Raw genomic sequence first — 25818 nt, 5'->3', positions numbered from 1 at the left:
ATGAAAGACTGAATGTAATTTGCATTGTGAGTTTGCAGTGTACTGAGCAAAAAAACTAGTCAGTAAAGCATTTTCAAAGTTAAAACAGGAATTTCTTATTTTATGTTGCAAATAAATCAGAATTTTAAGAAGACTTATTACTCCCATAGCACTAAATCATTCAGATCTTCCCACGAAGAGATATATCCCAGCCTTTGACACAACATTTCAATGACGACTAAAACATGTTGATCTTGGTATATTGTTGGTTTGTTTGTTTATTTTAATTTTGAGATGACTCGTGTTTATACAGATTTCATATCAGTGAGATGTTATAGATTTACACCTGTTTAACCAGGGGATTTGGAGACACAGGCAAGTTTCTTCTTTCTACTTATGGAAAAACAGCAGGCAAAAAAAAATTAAAAAATACTTAACCAGACAGTCTAACTAACATGATGGGAAAAAAAATCTTCCTTTAACTGACTTGCTAAGACAGTCACCTCACTTAAAAAATCCTAACAGATCTGTCACATGACTAACACACCTAGTGCCAATTTGTAAGTAGGAAGTGGGAGTTCTATCACTGAAAACAGAAAGTTCTCCTGTATGGAGAGAGGTGTTAAGAGTAAGGGAAGTCAATTCTGTGTTTTCTTTAAGTGAACAGATCCAAAATTTCATTGATAATACAGGAAAACAAAGCAGAAATTCTATTTGTTTTCCATGCTATGATTTTCTGGAAAGAATATAGGTGTAGATAGAAATTGGTTGTTAGTGTTTGTAGCTGACAAAATTTGAGGCTGGAGAATGAAGAAAAGAAGTCAAATAAAGAGTTATATCACAAAGGAGGTTGCTATGCTACTTGCAATCAAAATTAGATCATTTTTCAAAGCTGCCAGATATGAATGTAAGCTGTTTCTGGGTATCTTCAATTTATGTGACTGCTATAGGCAAAGCAAATAAGGTATTTTGATACCGTTCTTAATAGCATTATAGGGATAAAATGTGTCACAGGGTGACAATGTCCTATACAGCATGGCAGCACCAGTTATATAGAGAGTAGAAAATCTTTCCTTTTAATATCTACCTCATATTGTCCCTGCAAATAATGGAAGGAAATGTCTTTAAAACCTAGGTAAAGTATAAAAAAAAAATTCTAATGGGTGCTGAACACATCTCTTTAGATAATCTTCTCAGAGATAATTGAGGGAAATGAGGCTGACTTGGGGCTGGAGGTGAATTTCATCATGAAGAAAAGCAGCACAGGAGCTATCTGGGAATATATTGCATCACCTGCAATGAAGAAATAAACTGATGGGTGTGAGAAAAGGAGAGAGTTGGGTGTCAGGCACCAGGAGGAAGGCCTGCTTGTATGTAGTGCTAGGAGTAAGATCTGCTCTGTGCCCGTATACAGGTGTGATGGGGGATCAGCTTCCAGCAGAGTCTGTGAAAGGTAAAAAAGCTCACATGCCAAAACAAGCCTGAACTATCTACCCATTCACTGAAGAGGATGGTTGAAAGTAAAAAGTTCCTTTCTTCTCCTGGCCAGGAACTGCAATTAGATTCTTCAGAAGAAGAGCAGCAGAGCAGATTTGTAGACCTTCACCAGCAGGACATCATCCCTAAAGGACCAGCCCAAGTACTCCCTTTCATGGCAGGAGTCCAGGTCTGTTACCCGCCCAGAGAAGGTCTTAGAGTGAAGGAGCAGGATACCTTGTGGGAAATAGTTCCCTAAAGACTGGAAAGAGGGAATACAACAAGTGGAGGACTTCCTGAAATAAGAATTCTTTTAATTTAAATAAATTCCCACCAGATCTGTCTTTTTATTTTCTTTGTTAGTGTTCTTACTTGGCCTGTGGGAGTATTGCTGTCTTGGTTTCCAGAAACTTTCATGTTTTCAAGATGCTGTGAAAAACTACACAAATTTTTACTGAAAACCTCTTTGCTGGGTGGCATTAAACTATCTTGAATTTCCCATCCCCTGATGTTCATCTTGTCTTGAAAAGTTCCACTCTGAAGAAAAGTTCTGTTCTGTCCCACTCTGTTTCAGATCTGCCAGCTCTTTCACTGCCTTTTCTCTGCAAGGCATTGCAGTAAAGAAGAATATAGCTGAATCTGTCAGTCTGGTGCTTCAGGCTGGAAAGCAAAAAGCGGATAAACTCAATATTGCTCAAACTGCGCTTACCCTCATGCACACAACAACTTCCCCATCTGTCTGGAAAGTGCAGAAACGTCTTCAAAGAAAAAAAATAAAACAGCTCCATAGGACCATGTGGACCACCAAGGCAGAAAAAGAAACCAATGACAAATCTTAAAATGCTGTTCTCTGCCGTAAAACAGAGGCTAGATTAATTTGCATAAACAAACTTACAGAAAAAAATGTGTTGGTCAGTATCCTGTAAACTGAAAGCATAGCTCAAAATTATAAACTTTCTAAGGATTTGTGAATCATGCAGTGTGTACTAAAAATACCAGTCCACTTCTTTAAATACACTGATATCCTACATACAGTGCCCAGCAAAATAGGGCTGGCCCTTCCCTATGTGTCTCTATAAAGCTGAAACAACTCTACATCTCTAAGAACATCAAGCATATACTGTTATTGTGACTCCTGTGACAGGCTTCTTCCTTCTCATTAGCTGCAATTTAGAGATGGGAAGAGAATAAACTGCAGGCAAAGTTTGATCTGAGATGACAAGACTAATTTTGGGAAAAAATGTCCCTGTACTTCTCCAGTTGTCGAATTCAATCTGAAGCAAGCACAGTGTGCAGATAGTAAACATAATATCCTCCTAATTATATTAAATTACCACTCAAGAGCTGTTCTGCCCTCTTGTCAAAGGCCTGGGTACTGGCTTTTAATGATGAATGCGAACCTCAGTGGGACATTCTATATCATCATTTAATTCAGCAAATATAGTCCAGATCACTCGTATAGGTGTAATTAGATGCTGAAAAATAATTACCTTGGCCTTACTATTAAAAATTTCTTGCTTGTATTCCCTTGTGATCTATGAACAAATTACTTTATTAGGAAATCATTAGAGCTCAATTTGTCTCTGTATACTACAGACATCAATATTCATTTCTCATAATGAGACCACACATTCTTGCCATAAATTTGTAAAACTACATAGCCAGATATCAATTTGGTGTCGTTACCAACCTTAACAAAAAGACTGTTTTTACGTAGTAAGATGTTTTTCTTACACCAGGTTCCAGTAGAAAACTGAGCAATATTAGCTTTAATGTTCGGCCATTAGCTCACACCTTCGAGGTTTTTATGCCCCACTTGCGGAGGGAGAGATTTTTATGTGGCTGATCTCTTTGTGCTACTGCAATATCCAAGTTTGGGCCAGGAGCAGGAGCAAAATAGCTTCTCAAATAAATTACACTATTATGAGAACACTACTGTTATTAAGGTCCTGAAAGCCTCCCACTCAGGTCACTCATGCCAGCCCTCAGCCTGTGTACAGCAGTGGAGATACATGCCCAGATGCTCTACTCTCAAACCTTGACCACGGCCAACGCTTCAAATGGGAGTTACTGGCTCTTGGCGTGGAGTAACAGTGAGGTCAGGGCCCCTAGCAACATTTATTTGACGTCTATTTCTCTGCAAATTTCTCTGAGTTTTGAGAAAGTAGGCTACCCCAATGTCTTTGTGTGGGGACATGGTATAGTTTTAAGTCATATCTAGCAGTTAACTGATCTATTGACCATTAGACTTTATGGAGCAGATGTGAGGAGTAAAGGAGACAATCAGTCAGACCCCAGGTCACCTGTTAACAATTTACCTTCATACAGTTTAGTCTTTAGCTTTCACACAAGTGCAGGTTCTCAGTGAAGTTTGTCGTTGTAGAACTGAGTAAAATGACAGGCTCCAGCTGATTCTGTGCAGTGGCACTTGGATTGTCACTTGCTCTTGAAATGGGCCAACATATAGCAGCTGCCATTTCAGTACTTCTCTGAATATCACACATGCCCTTATACTGCAGCTTCTAAATTTCCATTTTGATGTGTGCAAGCAGTCCACCATTTTATAACATGACAGCTTTTCTGGATTTGGTATGCCACAAGCATTTGAGAAATCTTCTTATGAAGATTGTCTATATGCAACAGTATGACCACAGAATTCATAAACACTTCAGAGAAATATGTAGTAGCAGATTTTTCTAAAACATTGCTTAGCACATGATAAAGACTGAGAGCATTCTCAGATTACTTATCTTCCATTTCTACAGGAACATATAAGTGACTATTTCCAGTTATAAAGCTGTCTGTCTGGAGTCATACCTGTCACATTGTCAATACTCTGTCGTCACTGTAGTGGAGTTCACCCTGCCATGGCTCTGGTTCACAAGCTACCAGAGTCCCAGCTTCTCCATTCATGACCCCTTCAAATCCACCTGATGGTGGCCGTGTAATAGGTATCGAAGCTGTTCAAGCTGCTCAGAAAATACAGCACAAGTTGTGGCGCTCAGCTGAAAGCACATTAAATGCTAGACTCTGCAAAGCTCTTGGAAGTACATTACCTATGGCACTGAAGTTGTTAAAGCAGTAAGTAGACAATAAGCATTTTAGGACAATTCCTCACACAAAAAGGAACAAAGTGCTAAAGTCATCAGTATAAGTTGTATAAATCAACTGAACAGGCAGCTGGAAAATGACAGCTACCGATATTATAAGACTTAAATAGGGAAGATAAAATAGAGGTGGATTTTTATCTTTTGGGTTTACAAGGCTGTGCTTGATGGTCTTGCTAGACTTAATGGGCCAAATTCCTCCCTAGGGTGACTCTATTTTTTCGATTGTCTTCCCTCAGGATGTTTTGAACCAAGAGAATTATGTATGCTACAGCAATAGTTTCAGGTGCTCCGCTTTTAAGAGCTGCCATACCTCATATGGTACATTAATTCCAAGGCCAGAAAGCATATATTCAAAACTGCAGAAAGCAGCAGAAGGAACAATATAGTACAGAAACAAGCAGCAAACTAGTGCTTTCAGCCAGCACAAGCTGAATAGCAACAAATTAGTCCAATTCCTTGCTTCCTGTAAGCTGCATCTTCCAATTATACTAATTCTTTTATCTTAACCTCTCCTGTCTGACACCTCCCCCAGGTCAAATCCCTACAGCATATCTGGAGCAGCACTCAGGAAAGGACTCAACAGTTGCACTCAAGGACCCAAAATGAAGACACGTATCTCCCTTTCAACCTCAGCAAGAGTAATTTTCAAACCAAAGTGCCCTAAAAGCATTCTAGTGAAGCTGAGGATATTCCTAACAGTGATTTAACCCTCTCCTAATGGTAGGCTTTCTTGGACTTAGAATCCAGGTTGGAAAACATCGCTTTAAAAGGTTTACTGCCTTAAATTTACCTTTTCTTTTTCTGACTAACAGCAATCAGCCAATAATACATACAATAATACAATAATAAATAAATGAAACATGCTGTGTTCAAGATGACGAATATGGAATAAGTAACTGAGTTTCCTAGTATAGTCTTACTTTGTTGCTGACTTTTCTGAGAGGACAGAAAGAGATTTTGATTTTGGAACAGAAGATATCGCAAACAAATTTTAATATAGAGTCTGGGAGTCTGTTGGGGTTTTTTGTTTTGGGTTTGGTTTTTTTTTGGTTTTCTTAGGTCTGCACTTCCTTCAGCTTAAAGTCTTTTTTTCACCTTTTCTCTTTCAGCCTGTGCATCCAACTAGGTTACCCGTCTGGTACTGGCAGTGAGCACAAGCAGATACCAAGAGAAGGAAAAATATTTTTTACCCACATGACACCCATCAGTGCACTCCTGGTGGGTAAATAATTATTTTTGTTTGTTTGGACCTGGTCCTGACAAGTGCCATTTGTTGGCTGACAGTTCTTGTACTGGAAAAAACAGTGAAGAGTTAACACCTATCAGTCATAGATAGACATATGTCATCTATGTCAGGAAGGTGTGGATTTCTTTTATCTGTCTTCTTAAACTGCTAAGTCATTGTTGCCTTTGATTATCATTTGGAGGTACAAGAACAATTTAGCTATTTTTTTAATGGATCTAACGTGTTCCCAAGATCATGTTACACATAATACTGGAGTGGATCCCTGCTTCCCCAAGGTGCTTTGTTCTATGTTTATCTAAACTGAATTTCAGCTCCATTTATTTTGTTACTCTGTACATGAGTAAGTGGTAAAGCTCAGTAAAGCCAGATGTTAAAATGACCCAATTTTAGAGTGAATCAGTTGATGTCGAGAAAACAGCATCCACAGTATATGCATTTCAAGGATGGGTGTGTATGTGAGACTACTTGGGACTAGCCTGGGCATACAAATTGAAAAGTATTTAGTAGTCCGAGTATATCTTCCAGTTTAGTTTCTCCTAAACTGCAATCTAGATTGTGGACTCAAGGACTTTTTGGCAATACCAAATAAAGTGCAGTAATTAAGAAGCATAAAACTGACTTCAAAAGCATATTTCCAATAAAAACTAAAATCCTAATGTGGAAACTGCCCCAATACCTTCTCTCCCTATTACAGTGAATATCTTCTTAACATCAGCAAACTTCACTGCTCACTGTGTTTTCAATGTTCTTTGTAAATACATTGAATTTGAGAACGTACTTCCAAATTAATGTCAAGATAACACAAAGCTCCTCCTGCAAAGCAGACCCTTTTGATGGATGAGTCAGCTTTATCTCCTAACCTTCTTGGGATTAAAATTGTTTGGGCCTTGAGTCATATCTGAAAGTGACAGTTTCAGCTGTTAGTCTGACAACTTAGCATTAACTCTGTTGGGCTGGTCTTTTTGTTCTCTCACAGCATGTCAATCCACATCACTAATGACAAATCATCTGAGTACCTTAAACCTGTCATCTCTCAGACCTTTCGTAAGTAGCAGCTATTTTTACATGCATTGTATGCAAGATCTAGAAATAGATATAAAACCAGAATAGATGTTTCTCACTATCTTACTCTGGATAGTAAGCCAGTTCATGGTTCTGTGTATCTGGTCAGACTTGCCAAAACCCCTTTTGTCCTTCTCATACATGCTGCTTTTCAGCTGGATATGTTCTTTGCTGTGTCTTACTGTTTGGAGGAATGAACAATTAAGCCAGCACAGCAGAGATGGGAACAGATAAAGTGGGAATGAATGAATAACAGCCCAACAAGAGAATTTCAAGACATCTTATTCAGAAAGCACAGCTTATCTACAAGTGGCTTGAGTTGCATTCGTGCTTGCTACCATTTCTTAAAGTGCTGATACACATTTAATATTCTGAAAACTATTGGTATGGCATGCTGTCACACACTGACCATTTCAACCACTTGAAATACAACTTCAAGACATACCCTTTTTCTTTGCTGGGAAGAAGATGCAGAGCTTAGTATGGGAATGTCCTAGGAATCATAGAATGTCCCGAATCGGAAGAGACCCGCAAGGATCACTGAATCCAACTCCTGTCCCTGCGCAGGACAACTCCAAAATTCACACGTCTGTAGGCATTGTCCAAATGCTTCTTGAATATTGTCAGGATTGGCACCATGACTGCTTCCCTTGGGAGCCCGTTGCACTGCTCCATCAAATATTAAGTCATGGAGGCCCTGGGAGGTCTCTAGTCCGGCCTCCTGCTCAAGGCAGGATCAGCTGTGAGATCAGATCAGGTTGCTCAGGGCTTTAGCCTGATGGATCCTGAAAAACTTCCAAAGATGGAGGCTGCATAGCCTTCCAGGGCAAAATATTCTGTTGCCTGACTGTGCTCATTAAGAAAAAGTTCTTTTAAAAATCAGTTCACAATCTCTCTTATTTTAATTTATGTCCATTGTCTCTCATCCTCCTATGATGCACCACTACTCTGTTATTTTTATAATTTCCTGGCTGATACTTGAGGAAAATGGCTAGGTGCCCTCAAAGCCATCTTCACTCCAAGCTGAATGAGAATTGATCTCTTAGCTTCTCCATAGAGAGCAAGTGCTCCAGTCCCTGACCATCCCATTGTATCTCCATTGAACTTACTTCACTTATTAATGATCTTCTTTTCATGGGAGAAGGGAAAGTAGCAAAATCACTTGCAGTATTCCTGATGTGGTCAAATGAAATGCCAAGTAAATAATGACTTTCAGTGAAACCCTTGCTATACACTGCTTAGCACAGCCCAGAAGCTGCTTGCCTGACTTGCAGTCAGGGCACACTGCTGGCTCCTGTTTAACTCACTGTCCACCAGTACCTCCAGATCCTGTTCAGCAGAGCTGCTTCTCAGCTGATCAAGTTCCAGCTCATACTATTGCAGGGGGTTAATCTCTCTGAGGTACAAGATCTTGCATTTGTCCTTGTGGAACTCTTGTGAGGTCCCTGCTGGTCCATTCTTCCAGCCTTTCTAGGTCCTTCCGAAAGGCAACTCTGCCCTCAAGCACTTTGACTGCAACTTTTGTTTAGTGCCATCAGCAAACTTGATGAGAGTATTCTCCACGTTCTTCTCTAGGCTGTTGATAAAGATATCAAAAGGGAGAGTTCACAACATAGACCCTGAGATACTCATAACCAGCCTGCAACTACAGTATCAATCATTTAGCACTATGTAACCCAGTACTGTGTGCTGTGTATATATTTGCCATAAAAAGTAACAGGTTTTTTTTTTCATATTCAAATATATATATTTGTAATAATGACAGAAGTTATGAATAAAAGGGTTTGGTATCTGAATTTATGGCTGTAATAAATAAGATGGGGTGCAAAATTATTCTGGTTCAAGAGAAAAGGTCATTCAAAATGCTGTCATAGAACTCACTCAGGAGAGCACTAAATTAACGATATTTATTTGTCCTTGTGCCTTTGTATGAAATATTATGATGCAAACTGTTAAATGGAAAGTATGGTAAGAAGGTGAAAGGCATCAACACCAGTATTAAAAGGAACAGTGATAACACAGAAAATCGAGTTATTCTTATCCCATTGACGTTTGGGAAGGAAAAATAGGGAGAGTGAAAGAAGATGGTCATTTCAGGCAGCTGATTTCTAGGAAACAATAACATTGTAACTATGTATAATTTTACACAATTACTTAAGCATGTGCATGCATGTACTTTTGTTATACAGAATAAAGAGAAAGAGATGAACCAATCTAGAAAAGAAAACAAGTTGAAAGCTATATGTTCAACATGGATCATCATACTTTCAAGAATAGTTGTTTCTTGCCATTGACCTTTCATTTCATGTTCCAGCTGTGTGCTGAGGGCAGAAAAATACAAACACTCTATGAAACCTTGGGTTGTTTCTGAAGTTTTGGGGTTTTTTTTGATGAGGTAAAGTAAGAAACAACAGGAGTCTGCAGAGTGAAAGATGTTATAGTAGTGCATACTCAGTTATAATTTTAAATGTAGTTTGGTGAGGTATTAAAGCATGTTTCTAATAGTCTTTGACGGATGCCTGTTGACAAATTTTGTTGCAGTGTATACCTCCCTAGTAGTCTGCGTCACCTTTGGGATGAAGGATATCACTGAATGGTAGAGTCTGGAAGAAAAGAACTGCTAATATCATCTCCGGTGTTCCCAAAAACCCATGTCTTAGCCAAATTAAACACTGAAGTAGGTAGGTTTAAACTGGAATGCCAAACTACAACATAGAGAATTGAACATCATTCAAGCAGATGTTGGCTTTCATTAAGATGGTCCTGTCTGTTTTGGCCTAATGACTTATTTCTATCTGTGCTGTGCAGCTGATACTCTAAAATTGTCTATGTTTAAAAAAAAAAGAAAAAATACAACTGTAAACTTAACAGCTTAACTGTCTTGCAAGGTAGAGCTACTTCAAGCTATAAGCCAACTGACTAGTAATTTCGGTTATATATAAGGTGAATAGAAGTAATGTACATGTACCATAATACTGGCATTTACTCCTGTCATCGCTATATACATGCATCACATTAAGATGCAGTTGATAAAAAGATACCACACTACATTACTGGCTACAAATTTAATTATGAGTATAGGCTGATTTGAGCTGCTGTCTTTGCCTGAGAAGTGAATATGAAGGCAACTGCCTCGTGCCATGAAGCGTTTCAGAAATCAGCCTAGTTTTGTATCTGCATTGAAGAAAAACAATTCCAGGTCATTGTTGAAGAGATGTTGCAGAATTTTATTTTATTTTTACCTGTGAAATGTTTGATATAGTTTTAGCATTATTCTATAACAGAAAAAGAGTTGAAATATTTTGTTCTGAAGCTATGAAAATCTGTCATTTTGCCTTTGTTGCAACTTACTTCTCTGTTGTGGGTTTTTTTGTGTATACAATACCGTCAGAATTAGTCTAACTTCTGGTTTTGATGCACAGCCTCTTAAGAACGGCTCAAAGCACCTACTTCTGGAGTAGCATTAACATATAGCCAGATATAATCCATAGCTAGAAACTTGCAAATATATATACTGACTCAAAATACAGGACAGAAATTGAAGTAACTTGGGATATCTACTTAGAATTAAATTCATGTAAATCTGACTTCAGAGAGCACTTCAGACTGTACTCTTGATGAGTAATTTGAAGCAAGGTCTTGGAGGAAATTTAGTGAAATTTTCAACTGTCACAGTGTTAATAATACAAGTGTTAAGGTATACTTGATCATGACTGTTCCTAATGCATTACAACTAGCTCATATGGAAGATATGATATGAAACTCAGAATATTGGGTTTTCTAAGGGTTTTGCGATATTTCTGTAGCTCTTTACTAATGATGGAAATAAATCCTATTAGATGAGAATGTTTAGGATGTGATTCCTCCTAAATCAATGATAACATGGTAGTTTTTTGACAAGGCTTCAACTAGAACACTATATTCAGTTTAAGTAACACAGTTTTGAATGATAGAGTCACAGTAAAGACAGGTCATGAGACAACAGAAGTATTGGCCAGAAGACTAAGAAAGATGATGTATTTGTAAAAGATTTGAGGCTGGTTAATCTACAGAAGAGAAAACAGAGGGAAAAGGATGAGTAAGCAAAGAGACAGTTAATAATTGTCTTCTGAGTCCACTGCGGGTAGGATAAGATGTAATAAGCTTAACTTCCAGCAATTTAATTGCAGTCATTTAATTGAAGAGATTTAGTTCAGACTTTGGGAAATATGTTCTAATTAAGGAAGTAAAGGTCTAAAGGAATATGAGCACCGAAATAGATTGCAGGTTGCAGAATCTCTTGAAGAATCTTAAGAGCAGGACAGATGAATATTTGCCTGCAGTACTTTAGTTTTTGAAATTAAGAGCGAGAGACTAAGATCTTCTAGAATGCTTTCTGTATTTTATGAGCCTGGTTACAAAATACTCTGGAGCTGAAGAGACACTGGAAAAGCAGATAAATACCACCTCACTATCACCCCCTTCAACCATCCACAAAGTAATTCTCTCCCTAAACCTTGCTGAGTATACATGCACATTTTGAAACATTGCTGCGTTGACACTCTGTGTTTGATTTGATTTTTACAGATCGCTGTGATCAAATTCTATCAATCACAAGTGCTGAGAAAACACTTTAAAGTTGTTTCGCACAAATACACCTCGAAAGTGAATTGAAAAATTCAGAGGAAATGCTATTTACACTAGAAGTCTGAATCATATGACAAACTTATCCACTCAGAGAATAAAAGGCCTAAGGGGTGAGACTGCTGCTTCTGATCACAAGGGGTAAACAAGTTTCTTGAAGAGATTCTGAGACCAAACATGGAAGGGGGCCACAACTTCCTCATTGACTGTTTGCATACAGAAGCAAATATGGTTGGTAGATTTTTAAGGGCTTTATAAGTTAAATTTCTTCATGATTTTTGTCTTTTGGTTTGTCAGCTATCCATCAGTCTTAGTATCCCCTTTAATTAAAAGAAAAATTCTAATTAGAGAAAGGGTTTTGAGAGGATTAACTTGACAGAGGAGAGGGAATTCTATTGCGAACAGATAAATGGGAGCAGTGAGTAGATCTTCCTCGAAGTACTGACTCCAAGCAAGCCCTATTTTTTCTGATCTCCTGTAATGGAACTGGAAGGTGGTGACTTCAGTTACTGTGCACCAAAGGACACCCTAGGAATGAAAAATGTGAACCAGACTATGCTGGAGGTGATGAGGCCCATATATGTTAAAAAAACAGAATCCTGAAAAGCACAACTAAACACCCTACCTCCAGAAGGCAGCAATTCTGCTGTGCCTGTGGCTGCTGCCTGCAGTTTTGTGGGGTGGGTGGCTCCTCTCCCACTCTCCTCCGTCTGCTCCTCCATCTGCCAGACAGCTTCTCTTTCCTGCTCTTGCCCCAGAACTGACTGACAGACGTTTGGCAACAGATATCAAAATGCAAGTGACTGATGAAAATTCACTGCTTTGCATTTTCTCATTGCCTTTGACAACAGGGAGAAGAGAACATGCATTTATGAGTACACATTGTTCTTTTTAGAACAGAAAGACTCCATTGGCAACTGCTACGCCTCTGAGCAGGTGCTGATCACTATCCTACTTACAAAGATTTGTAATTCATCTGCTATTCCAGAGAGCTCTTCACGAACCAGAACTAATTCGTAGTTGGGACAATGCTTGCAGAATGCTTCAGATGTTGAACTTGCTTTGTTTTTTGCTGTACCAAGGGTTTTAGTCTTAATTATGACTTAGATTGGCAATTGAGAATCAGGCCTGTAATGTGTAACAATCTGAAGGCCTGAACAGTCAGTTAGGAAAGTCACTCTATTCAATGACCTAGAAAAAACAAAAAAAAAGTCCAATATGGAAAACACCATCACCTCTTAACCTCAGCAAAATGAATTTCATTAACGTACCCTGAGTCTGTTTACAAGAGCTGGTGTCCTACCTCAGGTTCCTTGTTGTTGCCATTGAAGAGAAATACTACCAAAAGAGATGGTTTCTTGGGTGCCCTTCTATTTGCTAAAATCTATTTGCTCAGTTTCTTGGACTCCAGCCATTACATTTTGGAGAACGTTGACTCCTGACTTGGGTGAGTAGGAGGAAGAGCATAGCTACTCGTGACAGAGGAGATTTCTGTGAAACAGCTGCTTGAGGAAACCTCACATGCTGCTTATCTTGTTCAATGAGATGGGTGGCTTTGTGGGTTCCCCCTAACAAATAGTAGTGGATGGGAGAAATTTTTATTTTCAGTCTGATGTGACTCATACACTTCACTTCAAAAAAGACCCTCTCCTTTATATTTTGAAGTTCTCTGCTTTCAGAAAAAAAAAATCACATTTTAAAAACTCTCATGGAGTGAAATTTATGTCCTAGATGTTGGTCTAAAGCATCTGGACTAAAGGACATGCCTTTTCATCCTTCCGAACAAACGCATTTGCACCAGAGATTTTCCTCGGTTTGTCTTGTCTGGTGCTTCCTGTGTTAACCTTACTATCAATAGTAAATAATATAATTATAATGTTAAAATAAAGGAAAACGAGGAAAAGACTTTCCAGGAAGAAACGAGACATTTTGACCCCGACTCCCGAAGAAGAACCTGTAAAAGCATGTCTTGCTGATTGTTCTTATAAACAGAATGTGTATGCATGAGTGTGAGAAAGAAGGGTAGAGAGTGTTAGGAATGGTTGGACTCGGTGATCCAGTGAGTCCTTTCCAACGTAGTGATTCTATGATTCTATGAAATAAATACCTTTCAGTGCCCTAAATTGGGAGCTTTTGTTGGCTTCCTGAGCCCTCAATGATAATAGGTCTGTCAGTCAGAGACATTTTTCATTCAGCCCACAGTGCAACCTTAAAACTCTTTGAGGATCCTTTGCCCCATGCAAGGCTTTCACTCATTTCTCAGCATCCAGTTGCCACATGTGATTCTGGGCAGGGTGGAATTATAATCCACTTATCATGAGGGACAGCCCTGAGTGAAAGCTGATGGTTGTGACTTTCAGGAGAAAATTCAAGAGCAAGACAATCTCCACCTTACATACCTTTACAGCATAGATTTTTATGAACACAACAGCCTCAGGGACAGTTCAAAAATCTATGTGGAGACCACAGTCAGCAAAATCTCTGAATTATTATTCTGCCCATTTTGCTTATTAAGATCATACTTTAGTGACTAAGCTCATTATTATACAGTGCAGGCAAAATAGCTTATGTTGCGTCAAAGCAAGTACTTCCCTCAATACAAAAAGAAAATTAGTTTTGCAACACTGACCAAGACAAGTGATGAACCACTCTTCTGCAACATTTCAAATTGCAGAACTGCAAGCCGGCACTGCTCTATATAATGATCATTTGCGATACAGTATACATCAGGAAAATAATTGTAAAAGTAATAACTCCTCACTTTCTCAACAGGTAATGTAAAAGGAAAGAAATAAATAAGGTAGATTCTCAATGGCTCTTGCATCATTCATGTTTGTGCAGAACAACACTGGTGAGTATTGAGTTCTTCCAGTTAGCATTACCCATAAAGATAGAGAGCTATGATAAGGTTCAGCACTTGTTAGAATTTCTTCTGATAAAACAAAGTACCATTTCTGTGTTCAGAGTTCCCATTGAAGTATTTCCTCTGGATATGACTACTCCAGTTTTTGTGTTATCTTAAATACTGATGGATGCCACGGAGAGCATAACAAAAGCAGACCACAAATTATTATACCAAGCTGACACAAGATAGCGTTAGATGAAGGACCTTTTCAAACCTGTTGCCTCCCAAGACACCTACTAATAGCTGTCAAAGCAGATATTTAATCTGATGTAAAACAATAGAGCAGCAACTGGCTTGTGTCTGTGTCTGCATGTCTGTGTATCTGTGTGTGCATATGCAGTGCTATGAGACGTCACAAACTTCTATTTTAAAACTCAGCCGTAAACATTTGCTCCAGGCAAAATACAGCACACAGTGTTCCATCTAGGGAGCAATTTTGGTTTAAACAAATTAAAAAATATCAATTTGCTCTTTTTTAAATTTATGAGTGGCAATATTTCCTCTTCCCCTCTTCTACCATACACCCACGTCGCTTTGCACGTGACTCAGTGGGGGTTTGATTTATTGGAATTAATTTGGCAAATTATTAGTTCATAACACAGAGTAATGGCTTTGCAATTCCTTTTTGGGGAAGGGATAGAATTATAGTTGTTAGAACAGGGAAATACCAAACATGAGTGCAGAGTGCCTTCCTGTATCAGTATAGAATTTTCTAACACTGTGTGATTTCCTCTTTGCTTGTCCCTGGAGAGAGAGACATCCTCATTACTGACAGGGAAACCCTCCCTTGGTCCTGAAAATGTGAGGGTAGAAAACTGACCCCAACAACAAGGGATTTCCAACTCTACATTTACAAACTTCTCAGGACTTGATGTAGCAGCATATTTAGATTTGTTAACTCCGGAGGAGCATAATCACCTCAGGAAGCTTACATTTCCCTGCCTTTTCTTCAAATGTTGGATACAAAATCTGCTGTATCCCAGCAAGAAAAGGGAATAACTCTGCAGTGCAAAACTGGAAACAGAATAACAAGAGGAACTCACAAAGAAGAAAAGACAGGCTTGGGAATCCCCTGATGCTGGTCCTCTGGTCCTTGCTGGTAGCTGGGATGAGGCTGTGGCAGTAGAAAGCAGAAAGCCATCTCTGTTGTACCAAACTCCCCAATCCTACCTTCCAAAATAGGATGATAAGGCTTCACTGGAGCTGACAGTCCAGCTCACTATCACTTTCCCCCTTATAGAAAGCAAGCAATACTGTCAAGTACACACAGATGAGCAATTAGCAGCATGCTAATGAGTAATTGAGAGCTGTGGTTTGCTTTGGACCAGCCTGACATGGTTTAGAGTGGGAGGCCAGAAGCAAAGAGGGGTGAAATTTTCCCCCTTCAGAGGGGGAGAGAGGGTTATGAAGCTCACTGACAGCATCCTCCTCTGTTCTGGAGGGGCAGCTGAGGACAATTTCTCTTTCAGTTCAGAGCTCTGTGGTAAACTGAGGTATGTGGCTGCTTACTGGGGCTCTGTATTTGTGGGACCTTCTGAATAGCTCCATGTCAGTTTTCAACTTGGGAAGGATGCTGGCTTATGCAGATTTCTGATCATACAGTTCTGTAATGTTGTAACATTTGAAGCCCTTTGAATCTTAATTACAGAGATCCTAAAACTCTCTTCCATTTTCTTTTATTAGCTCCCCTTTTCTACTTTAAAATATCTACACTGGGGGGGGGAGGGGGGGAGGGTAGAACATGATTTGTGAGTCTCAGATATTTATTGAAAGCAGGGATGCTCCTCACCAAATTAGTGAAACTCTTCTGAAGGCGTCTCTTGTTGGGTGGCGAGACCTTTCTGGGAGAGGTCTCAGTTTCCTCAGCAACAGACTCAGCGCAAGGGACCACTCCTGTCTGATCATACATCTTCTGATTCATGCCTGACAGAGTCCAATGCGTGAAAGGAGACTTTCAGTGCTGTTCTCCCCATCTTATCCTTATCTGCCTTGCATTGCATGTGACGGGAAGCATGAGGATTTCTATTGCTCACAGACTTCACGAACACAAAATTGCTAAAATAAACCTTAAATTGCTGTGAAGTCTGCGAACACTGATACAGATGATGGACAGGAAACTTCAATGATGTTGCCTATATTTATTATAGTCTTTGAATTTTTTCTGATCATAATTGGTTTCATACTCTGACTGAAACTAGAAAGGGATTATTTCTTTTCCTCTGGAATTTAAGGATGAGCATATTTGTTCAGAGGATAGATGAGACCAAATTAGAATGTTCTACTGGGGCATAATAAATTCACAGTAATTGCAAGCTAGTGTTCCTTAATTCTTCTGACACCATCATCTGTAAATATTCTGATCTTTTCATAGTTAGCTCATTTGTGCTTTTGTCCTTATTGAATTAACTGTTGTCTTGCCTTTCCTGTTGTCTCCTGAGGGAAACCCCTTTTAAATCTTTTTTTGTTTAATTCCATTAATTGGCATATTGTCTGGTCTTATATTTCCCCTCCAGGGTCTTGAACTTATGTTCCTTCAGTTCTTAAACTTCTTAGCTGTATTTCTACAGCTTTGACTGACAACTTGCTTGATCAGAGGACAAAGCATGTGCTTTCTTATCTTTTGCTTCCAGGCTAATGTTTAACAATGTAGTCAGTTTATCAGTCAATTTGTTAAGCCAGTGTAAGAGTTCTCTGTTCTGAAGTCATCGCAAAAATCAATAATTATCAATTCATTTATTCTAGGCTCCATTAAATTATTATTAACTATAATAATTAAAAATAAATAATTTAAAGGTCCTCAAGCCTTTACTGATTTATGGATAGTTGTTCCTGCTTTTGCCCTTTGCTAGTAACTTTGCACATTTTTAATCCTTTTTCAGCTACACAGATGAAGGCAGCAAGTAAATCATACAGCCTTTTCAGTAAGAAAAATCAGCGCGTGAAAATTTTGCTTTCAGCGTCATAACTTCCCTCCTTATATTAGCAGAAGAATTAATGCACAGGAAGTATGCACCATGTAGGAGGAGAAGAAGTAGCTTTGCTAAAACATTATTGCAGTAGCAAGAAAAATGGGTTGAAAAACAGACCTAATAATACTCCTAGTTATTACACTTTATGGTGATAATAAACTGATTTAATGACACATCGAAAGAATTGTGTTATTCCTTTTTTTTTTTTTTTTTTAACAGGACACACAAAAACCATGGAATAACTTTACTGAAAGTTACAGAAATTAAATCAAACTATACTCTTGAATATTTCTTTTACAGCATCAATCAAATAAAATAAAAGAAGGACAGAAAGACATCCAAACCAGTGATGAGGTTAAGCAAAAACAGAACGATCGCATCCTTCTCAAATATGTCCACCCTGGTCTCCCTTACATCACAACAGGCCCGTGATCTTGACCAGAGCATAAGATGCAATTTTTAAGGGTGAGAAGAACTGGTCCCACCAAAGCTTTCCTTAGGAACCAGATCCTGATATGAAAGCCAGCAGCACTCTAAACATTATGGAGTCTTGCTTTGTATCTACTCCTTGCTATAAAGCAGGACTCTGACAAATGCTTATTATGCATACATATGTGGAAGTTCTAAAGAAGCCAGCTCAGTGAGAACTGTTCACTTCATGACTCACAGTAACAGCGATCTCTCATTTAATCAGCAAAGGCCACATTCAGACATTTCCTCAAGCAAGCTCTTATTCAAGCCAAGGCCTGAGAAAAGTATGACTAAAAATCCATGAAAACTGCCGACAGTGTAAATTGCTGCAGGACAACTTCAAAGGGGATTTTAGTATTACACGCCTTCAGGGTATGGCGGATAGCTGTATGCATCCATTCAAATGTAATGAGAAGGAAATTGTATACTTCGTCATGTTTCACCTTAGAGGTGTTTTGTTGTTGTAAGTGGCATAGGACCTGCCTGGTTTTCCATGTGCATTTGTTTGTTCACAGCATCTGGATGGAAGCAGATAGATTAGAAACAGCAGACAGCCTGGGAAGCATCACCTGCTCAGCCTTGTCAAAAGTTCTCCATTTAACTTGGACTTCGTAATGACACAACCTAAAGGAGGGATCACAAGGAATGTTCCTTAGCCTTGCACAAAGAGACGAGGACCTTAACACATTCCTTTCAGGTGCCATTCTTCTTACCCAGCCCTCTGAAAATACTGATTCATAACTTTTTTTAGCTATGGCTATCGGCACATAGAAGATTAAGAGTTTTAAATAAGAAAGTCTACCAAGCATCAGAAATTAATCTATTCTCTGCTTCAGAACAACTTCAAGGTGAGAGTACATTTTTAAAATGTAGTTTGAAAACCTGAGGGAAGGGACATGCCCACTCCTTGTGTCTGTACGTCCTTGTTATCATGGACAGCATTTGTGTCAAATGCTTTTCATGAGTTTCATCATAAAATTTCTTCAAGTTTTTCACCTGCAGTGCACCTCCTAGAAGGCTATGTCTGCATTTCAGTCCTGTGCTCTTTGCAAACCTGCTCATTTCTGCTCTGAATATATTCCTTGTCACTTACTTGTGCTTGTGACAACATATTAAGTTAAGAAGATCCTTTTTTGCACTATGGTTTAGAAGAACTCTTCATATGGGTGTTTCTCCTTATGTATGGACAGAAATATTCTCATATGATGGAGGGAAAGACAAGCTGAGTGAGAAACTCAAACCAACGTTTACTGTAAGCCATCCCATGAAAACTGCACCTTCTCAGCCTTTTAAAGGGGTGTTAACATAACCTTTGACAAAGCCACAATTTTGTGTCACGATACAGCATTTTCTTTTTTCAGCTTTTTGAGATACCCAGATCAGTTTCTGAGAAACGCAGTGAAGTTTTCAGGTACCAGACAGTTCTGGACCCTCACAAGTGCTGTGCTGATTTCAGTGTCTTAAGATTTTAGGTTTATTTTACTTAAATCTTCTGTGGTTGCTCCATGTTTTCACCTGCTGTGTTTTAAGCCAGCAGATTGTCAGGGGAGCTACAAGGGCTTAGCGAAGAATGGTCTGCAGGAAAGCAGCAACGTTCCAGAGGGTGGATTTTCAGCATGCCAAGAAAAACAGCACACAGCTCGTAACCTAACACAATTTCACACATATATTGGTAGAGGCAGTAGACAGCTCCTGTAACAAGACTTTTCAAGACGGAGAGCCATTTCAAGAGCAGTGTTTCTTACACTACTGTGCAATACTTTGGAAGATGTTTGCTGCCAGGAAAGCTAAGACAGGTACCATGCATATGATTGACTTTATCTTCCTAAATGCCAGCCCTGTCCCCAGAAATTAAGCAGACAGCTACTCTACTATTATGACAGATTTCAGTGAACACAAAATGCTCATATTCAAATAAGCCACTAGATTGTACCTATTATGGATTTGACTATACCCAACTTTTTGTTCATCTCTAACACCACTGGTTTGGGAAAATATTCTGTTATAAGAGTAATCAATACCAATAGGATCTTGGTATGGCCCAGCTACATTTCCTTGGAACCAGACACTTCAGTCACTTTAGTGATGCCCATGAAAACAGATCCTTATGTCAGTTAAATTACAACAGAAGCAACAGTGCAATTCAGGCCAGAAAGATAAAACAAGATGCAGACACTGGAAACCAGGCTGCATCTACTAAGAAAAGAAAAATCAAAAGCTCTACTTTCTCTGACTCATGAGAAGCTAGGCCAATTGAAGAACAAAACCAAAACCAACAAAATTTTCTAGTGACTTTAGGGTGAACAATCATATGATCACAAGTGATCATTTTACAGGACAACACCCACTCAAGCCAAAGCAGCAGAGCAAATTAGGACTTAGCTCATATAATTCACACAGAAGCCAGAAAGCAGAACTAAAAAGAGCTTTGTGCCACTGCTGTTAAAAGTTGCATTATTTTAAAGGAAATAATCTAACAGATATAGCTCTGGTTTGATCCTCAGTGCTAACAGTAGAAGGGTATTTCATACTTGTGCAGATTGTTCTCTTTCCCTCATCAGAAGTAGTACAGAGTAGCAATATTTCTTTTAGTGACTGTAATTCTAATGCCTTGGTACTAGAGACTTAAGTTCCAGTTTAACATCTCTTTGGGGGCATTTAATCACTTTGGCGTTTCAACATGTTTCTTCTCTCTCACTCAGCCCTGGTAGCACTATGACTTTAGAGGGTGACAATTTTGCTATGAGATATTTAAATTTTTAAAATCATTAAAAAAAAGACATCTGTATTTTTCATCTTTGCCACCTGAAAATACCACAGACGTTCAGAACTCAGCCTCAGATACTCCTGTTTTATCCATTTATTCACATCCCTATTAGGACACCTTCAGTTTTATGCTTAGCTTCCTTTGCTGAACTTCCCTTTGCAAGTTCCATGAAGACTGAATTTGATTAAGGCAATTCATGTAGTTTGCTCAGTATGTACTTATGCTTCAGAGACAAACACTGGTGCCTGGAAAGTGCATGTAATGAATTTTGCAAAAAAAAAAATCTGTTTCTTCTTACGTGAATCTCAAATAATATTAATAACATTTCAAAATTTGGTACTCTAGTTCAAATTTGGGGAATTCAGAATTATGTACAACTAACCCCTAAACATGCAATATAATATGTTACTGGAGGGCCCCTTCAGATTCAGAAGAAAAAGCATTTTGGAGGAGGAATAAAATAAAGAAAAAGAGGAATACTAAAAAATTCAAATTCAGAAGAAGTCCTGAAACACAGTTCCCTATTTGTTAAATCTAGCATCTGAAATATGTGATACATATTTCAATCCAAATATTCTTTTTGGAGAATAATTATTGATGTTATTTTGAGGGTACTCAAAGCTTCAATCAAGCTGAATGTATTTTTTCACTACTGTTGTTGTGGTTACTAAGGCTTTCATGCTCTTCTTTCAACAAAAGGTGTTCATGGAAATTTTTAGGCTTCCCATGTGAAACAGCCACAAATAAAAAAATCTGTTGTCCTTCTCGAGAAAGAGCCCCAAACTTAAAAGTCTGAATAGACTAATGCATGATAGATTATAATTGCTTTTAAGTAGACAGTGTTATGGCCTCACTTCAAGCAACAGCTAATTACTGAGGGCATGAAAAGGGTGTTCTGGCAGTAATGTATAGTAATAACATAAAGACTAAAGTACATATTCCTATATAAATATGATAGAATGATAAATTAGATTAATTCCCTTTTTGTCAGCTGGTCAGTAAGTCTAATTCTGAGAATATATATATTTATCTTCTGGAACATTGTGCTATTTTACTATTTTATTAGTTATTGCCTTTACTGCAGAAAGCCATCCTCCTTTTTAAAATGCCAGACCACATCATATAACATGGGATGTTGGTAATAAAACCAATGAATACAAATAGGGGGCTGAAATTAATAAAAGTGTTCCATTTTCGTTGCCTGCTTTTGTCATTAATGTTAAGGAAGTAAGAAGTATTGAATGAGAATGTCATAACCTTTACCAGAGTGTAGCAAAACACTGCAGAGGCAAAAAAATCTTCTTTGATCATCCTGTGGGGGCTGGAAGATTCTGGATGACAATTAATAATTGCGAGACATTCAGAGGTAATTTTTCAAATCCTGTCTAATTTAGCATAATCTATAATAGATAAGATTAGGAGCTAGTTCGGGCTGGTGCTTTCAATGCAGTTCAAAGACAAAAGTTTTAAAGAAAATATTTTAGATCGACTAGGATTAATGGGGGTAGAACAAAGATTAATGTGTGGTTAGCAGGTTGGTGACCACCCATTGATCCAGGGACTATTAATAAAAGCATCACAAAAAGTGACTGATATGAGCAGTGTGCCATCAGGATGACCATGAGCACTGGCCACCAGGAGAACCAGCCCCCAGCCACAGAATGTGGATATCCACTTATCGAGTGTCTATTTCACCAGGTATTTAACCTCCTCTGAGGTGTGTTCTTAGACCAGGAAAATTGGCTCTGTTCAACCTTTTGGAACAGAGTAATGCCGTGCAATGACTCTGGTTGCAGACCACTCTCCCAGTCCTTCCTAACAATGGAGTTCTTCAGCACTGCTACAGCATTTCAGTTTCTAATAAAAGTCCAAGGGATTTGAAAAGTCATAGTTTTCACAGTCCAGATTGGCAGAGGCCAGCAAAACAGGGCTATTACAGTTGAGGTTTAGTGTCAGCCCCTAATAATTTTAGCATTACTAGTGTTTAACAGTAAGATTAAGGGCAGTTAAAAATGTAAGAGACCAATGCCTTAAGATGCTGCAAATCTCAGAGGTATGGAATACTTTGCATTTCACTCAGAGGTGCTCAGCACATTGCTGGATCAAGCCTTATCTTTTCCAAAGACTGATGTTCAGGAAAAATAGCCACATCACACAATGGAGTGAACAAGTGTCTGCTGGCCAATTCTGTTCAAGAAACCAACATAAAATAATCCTGTTGCCGAAGCAATAGCAAAATAGAGCCCTTTCAAAATCCAGGTGTGCACCCACTGTGCTATTCTGTTCTGTGCTGAGTGCTGGCACCAGCTCTTGTTGACAATGAACTTGGGAATCCTGCAGCATCTTATTAGAGGTTGTCAGCATACCTGAAAGTCCTGAAGGTGTGCAAAATAAAATCCTGTGAAAAGTAAAGAAAGATTACCTCAGTCCAGAAGCCGGTAAGGATGGTTATTCCCAATCTGAAATTGTTCTGCTATGTGACAATCCTCCATCTACTCCATCCTGAAAGGATTAGAGACATCTTTTTTTTAACTAAATTTGGAACAAATGTACACTGGGCAAATTGGAGAATGTGTGCCTGTGTTTTTCTGTTTTACAGCTAAGGAATAACAATGGAATAATCCCCACTATGAAGATAAGCAAGTTGATCTCAGTTTTAATGATCTTGTGACAGAATTTTGTGGGATGGCATGTGCTCCAAACTAAATGTTTATTTTGTGTTTGTCTTTTATCTTTCCCTCTTGTCAAATAAGCATAGAATGGTGTGGATTGGGAGACCTTAAAGATCATCTAGTTCCAATCCCCCTGCCATGGGCAGGGACAGCTTCCACTGGATCAGGTTGCTCAAAGCCTCATCTAATCTGTCCTTGAACAACTCCAGGGATGGGGCATCCATGACTTCTCTGGACAGCCTGCTCCAGTGCCTCATCACCCTCACAGTAAAAATTTTCTTCCTAAATCTCCCATCTTTCAGCTTAAAAATATCACCCCTCATTCTGTCACTGCACTCCCTGATAAGGAACCCCTCCCTACCTCCCCTTTAGGCTCCCTTTAAGTATTGCAAAGCTGCTATAAGGTACCTCCATAGCCTCCACTTCTCTGGGCTAAACAAGCCCAAGTCTCTCAGCCTGTCAAACTTCAAATCATACAATGCGAAGAAACCTGAGATAATTACCCCTTTTGAACATGGAAGGTTAATAAATGGGGTTTTTTTAAGTAATGGGAGATGTTAGAAGAAACAATGAATTAAAATCTGATTTTTCAAGAGAACCCTGGTTATGTATCTATCAAAAAAATGTGAATGTTTGTCTCATTAGATAGGAACCTTGTGACTAAGAGAAGGGTAAGAAAAACCTAACAACCCTGTTAAATAACTGCCATTTATTATGTAGAGAGAATTGATTTACTGGTTTAAAAGCATTCTGCCAATCTAGAAGTTCCTGTAATATCTAAATCAATGTCTTTCAAATGCCTGTGCAAGCAAAACAAAGCCCTATCAATTGAACAACCAAACAACTTTTCATATTAATCAGTAGGAACTTTATAAATCCCACTGATGTAGAAAATTAGCACCTTTGCATGTTTCCCAGATTTTGATTTCATTTTGGACACTTGGTCATGCATTATAAGTGCTGCCTGGCTAGCTGTACTGTAACTATTTCAGTTGATATCCATTATTTCTAAGAGAATTATGTGCCTTGTTAGGGAAATGCCAGCTATTTCCATTCCAACATCTGCACTGCAGTTGATCTATTATTAACATTGAGCTCATTAAAAAAATGAAAGAATCTGATTTTTATCTTTGGGGTGGGGGTTACTGAGGCTTCCGTTGAAACAAATAAGCTGGCTCTGCTGCTTCCAGTTGACACAGCTGTCAGGAAAACGTTGGCTGCTGCTGCACTGTGTAGGGATTCTCAGCTATGAGGGCCTTGTAGCCATATGTAAAAAATACCATGATGATGACAGGTTTACAACACTGGAGACAACACATGCAGCTGTTAGCCACTGTTTTTTATAGCGCAAAACAAATGTTTTTCAGTTTGCGGGTGTTCGCATGAAGCCTCTGAAGTGGCAGCAGCGGGAAGGGAAGAACTGGCTCCTGATGGCAGCTTTATGCCTACCTGGCAGCAAGTTGCCCCACGCTGTGCCAAGAAAGGGACTAATGGATGCTTTTCCTTCTTCTCACCTCTTCTCTGGGTGGATTCTCAGAAGAGACTGGGTTCCTGCAAACCACATCCATGTGTTTTGTAGTTTAAAATGCTGAAGGGTTTCCTGTGTGGAAAAAGAGAAACATCACTTTGTGCTCTGGGAGCAGTTGTTTTGACTCATGTGTCACTGAGACGGTTAACAGCCATCTTTAGAAGAGGGCTTTTAAAATGGGGAGAGTAAAAAGGGATAATAGAGTTTGGAAATTCTGACCAAAGAAACAGAATGAGAGGGTATAGAGAGGCCTGAAAGAGGAAGCTGAGGAGCAATGTTGTCTTAGAGTAGGTTTTAGCCTGTCCCACTTATGTGTTGACATCCCTGAGTACTGATTGCTTTATGACCCAGCAGAGAGTGTGTAGACTGCAAGATAGAACAGGTGGGAAAAAATCAAAAGTGAAGGAAGTTGCAAAACCTCAGTAATTTTCCTGTAATAAACATCAGTGACATTCTCGTTAACCACATCCTAAAAGAGTAGCTATATTTTATAAATAATTATTGCTTTGTCAAAACCTGTGTACATAGGGTTATTATACTTTAGCCTTAGGCACCTCAACTAGCCAAGCATGTTACAGAGCAACTCAGTTTAAACGCGTTCTTCAAAACTTGTTGGGTCACATATGTTTTTGTGATAGATCCTAGCATATCCTGCATAATATACTGTTAAATGTCTAAGTCATGGGAATCCAGTTGGAAATGCTAGTCAAAAGAATGGTCTGGGACCCGTTCTCTGGCTTTGCAGATGAGTCACTGCAAAGTTTGTGCCTCAATAGTTAAATTCTCTTCCACTACACTACCTGAAGCCCACTGACTTCCATTGATATGGCCACTGGCTCATGCTATCTTCTTACCCTAGACTGGCATCGGCTGAGAAAGTGCTAGTTAGCACTGGTCAAAAATATGCATACGGAGGATTACATAAACAAATAAGAGCATCATGGGCCAGGGTTTGTTGGTATGCCCTTGTCATTTTTAGTACACCAGTGTGGATGTAACTTTAGTGCAGA

At 38.8% G+C, this 25818-nt stretch overlaps 1 long non-coding RNA gene across 1 annotated transcript; it reads right to left on the bottom strand.

Annotated features, from left to right (window-relative positions):
• Nucleotides 1-464: 464 nt before the first annotated feature.
• On the bottom strand, nt 465-24880 carry LOC128851312 (uncharacterized). The gene is made up of 3 exons (XR_008448649.1): nt 24795-24880; nt 23031-23110; nt 465-2115 (listed from the first exon to the last, which is right to left on the bottom strand). It is a non-coding gene; the product is annotated as an uncharacterized LOC128851312 (long non-coding RNA).
• Between the last annotated feature and the right edge of the window lie 938 nt (nt 24881-25818).

This window comes from Cuculus canorus, chromosome 2 (genome assembly GCF_017976375.1).
Source record: "Cuculus canorus isolate bCucCan1 chromosome 2, bCucCan1.pri, whole genome shotgun sequence".
Lineage (NCBI taxonomy): Eukaryota > Metazoa > Chordata > Aves > Cuculiformes > Cuculidae > Cuculus > Cuculus canorus.
Note: the sequence above shows the minus strand (reverse complement) of the source record. Positions and strands in the feature narration are given on the sequence as shown.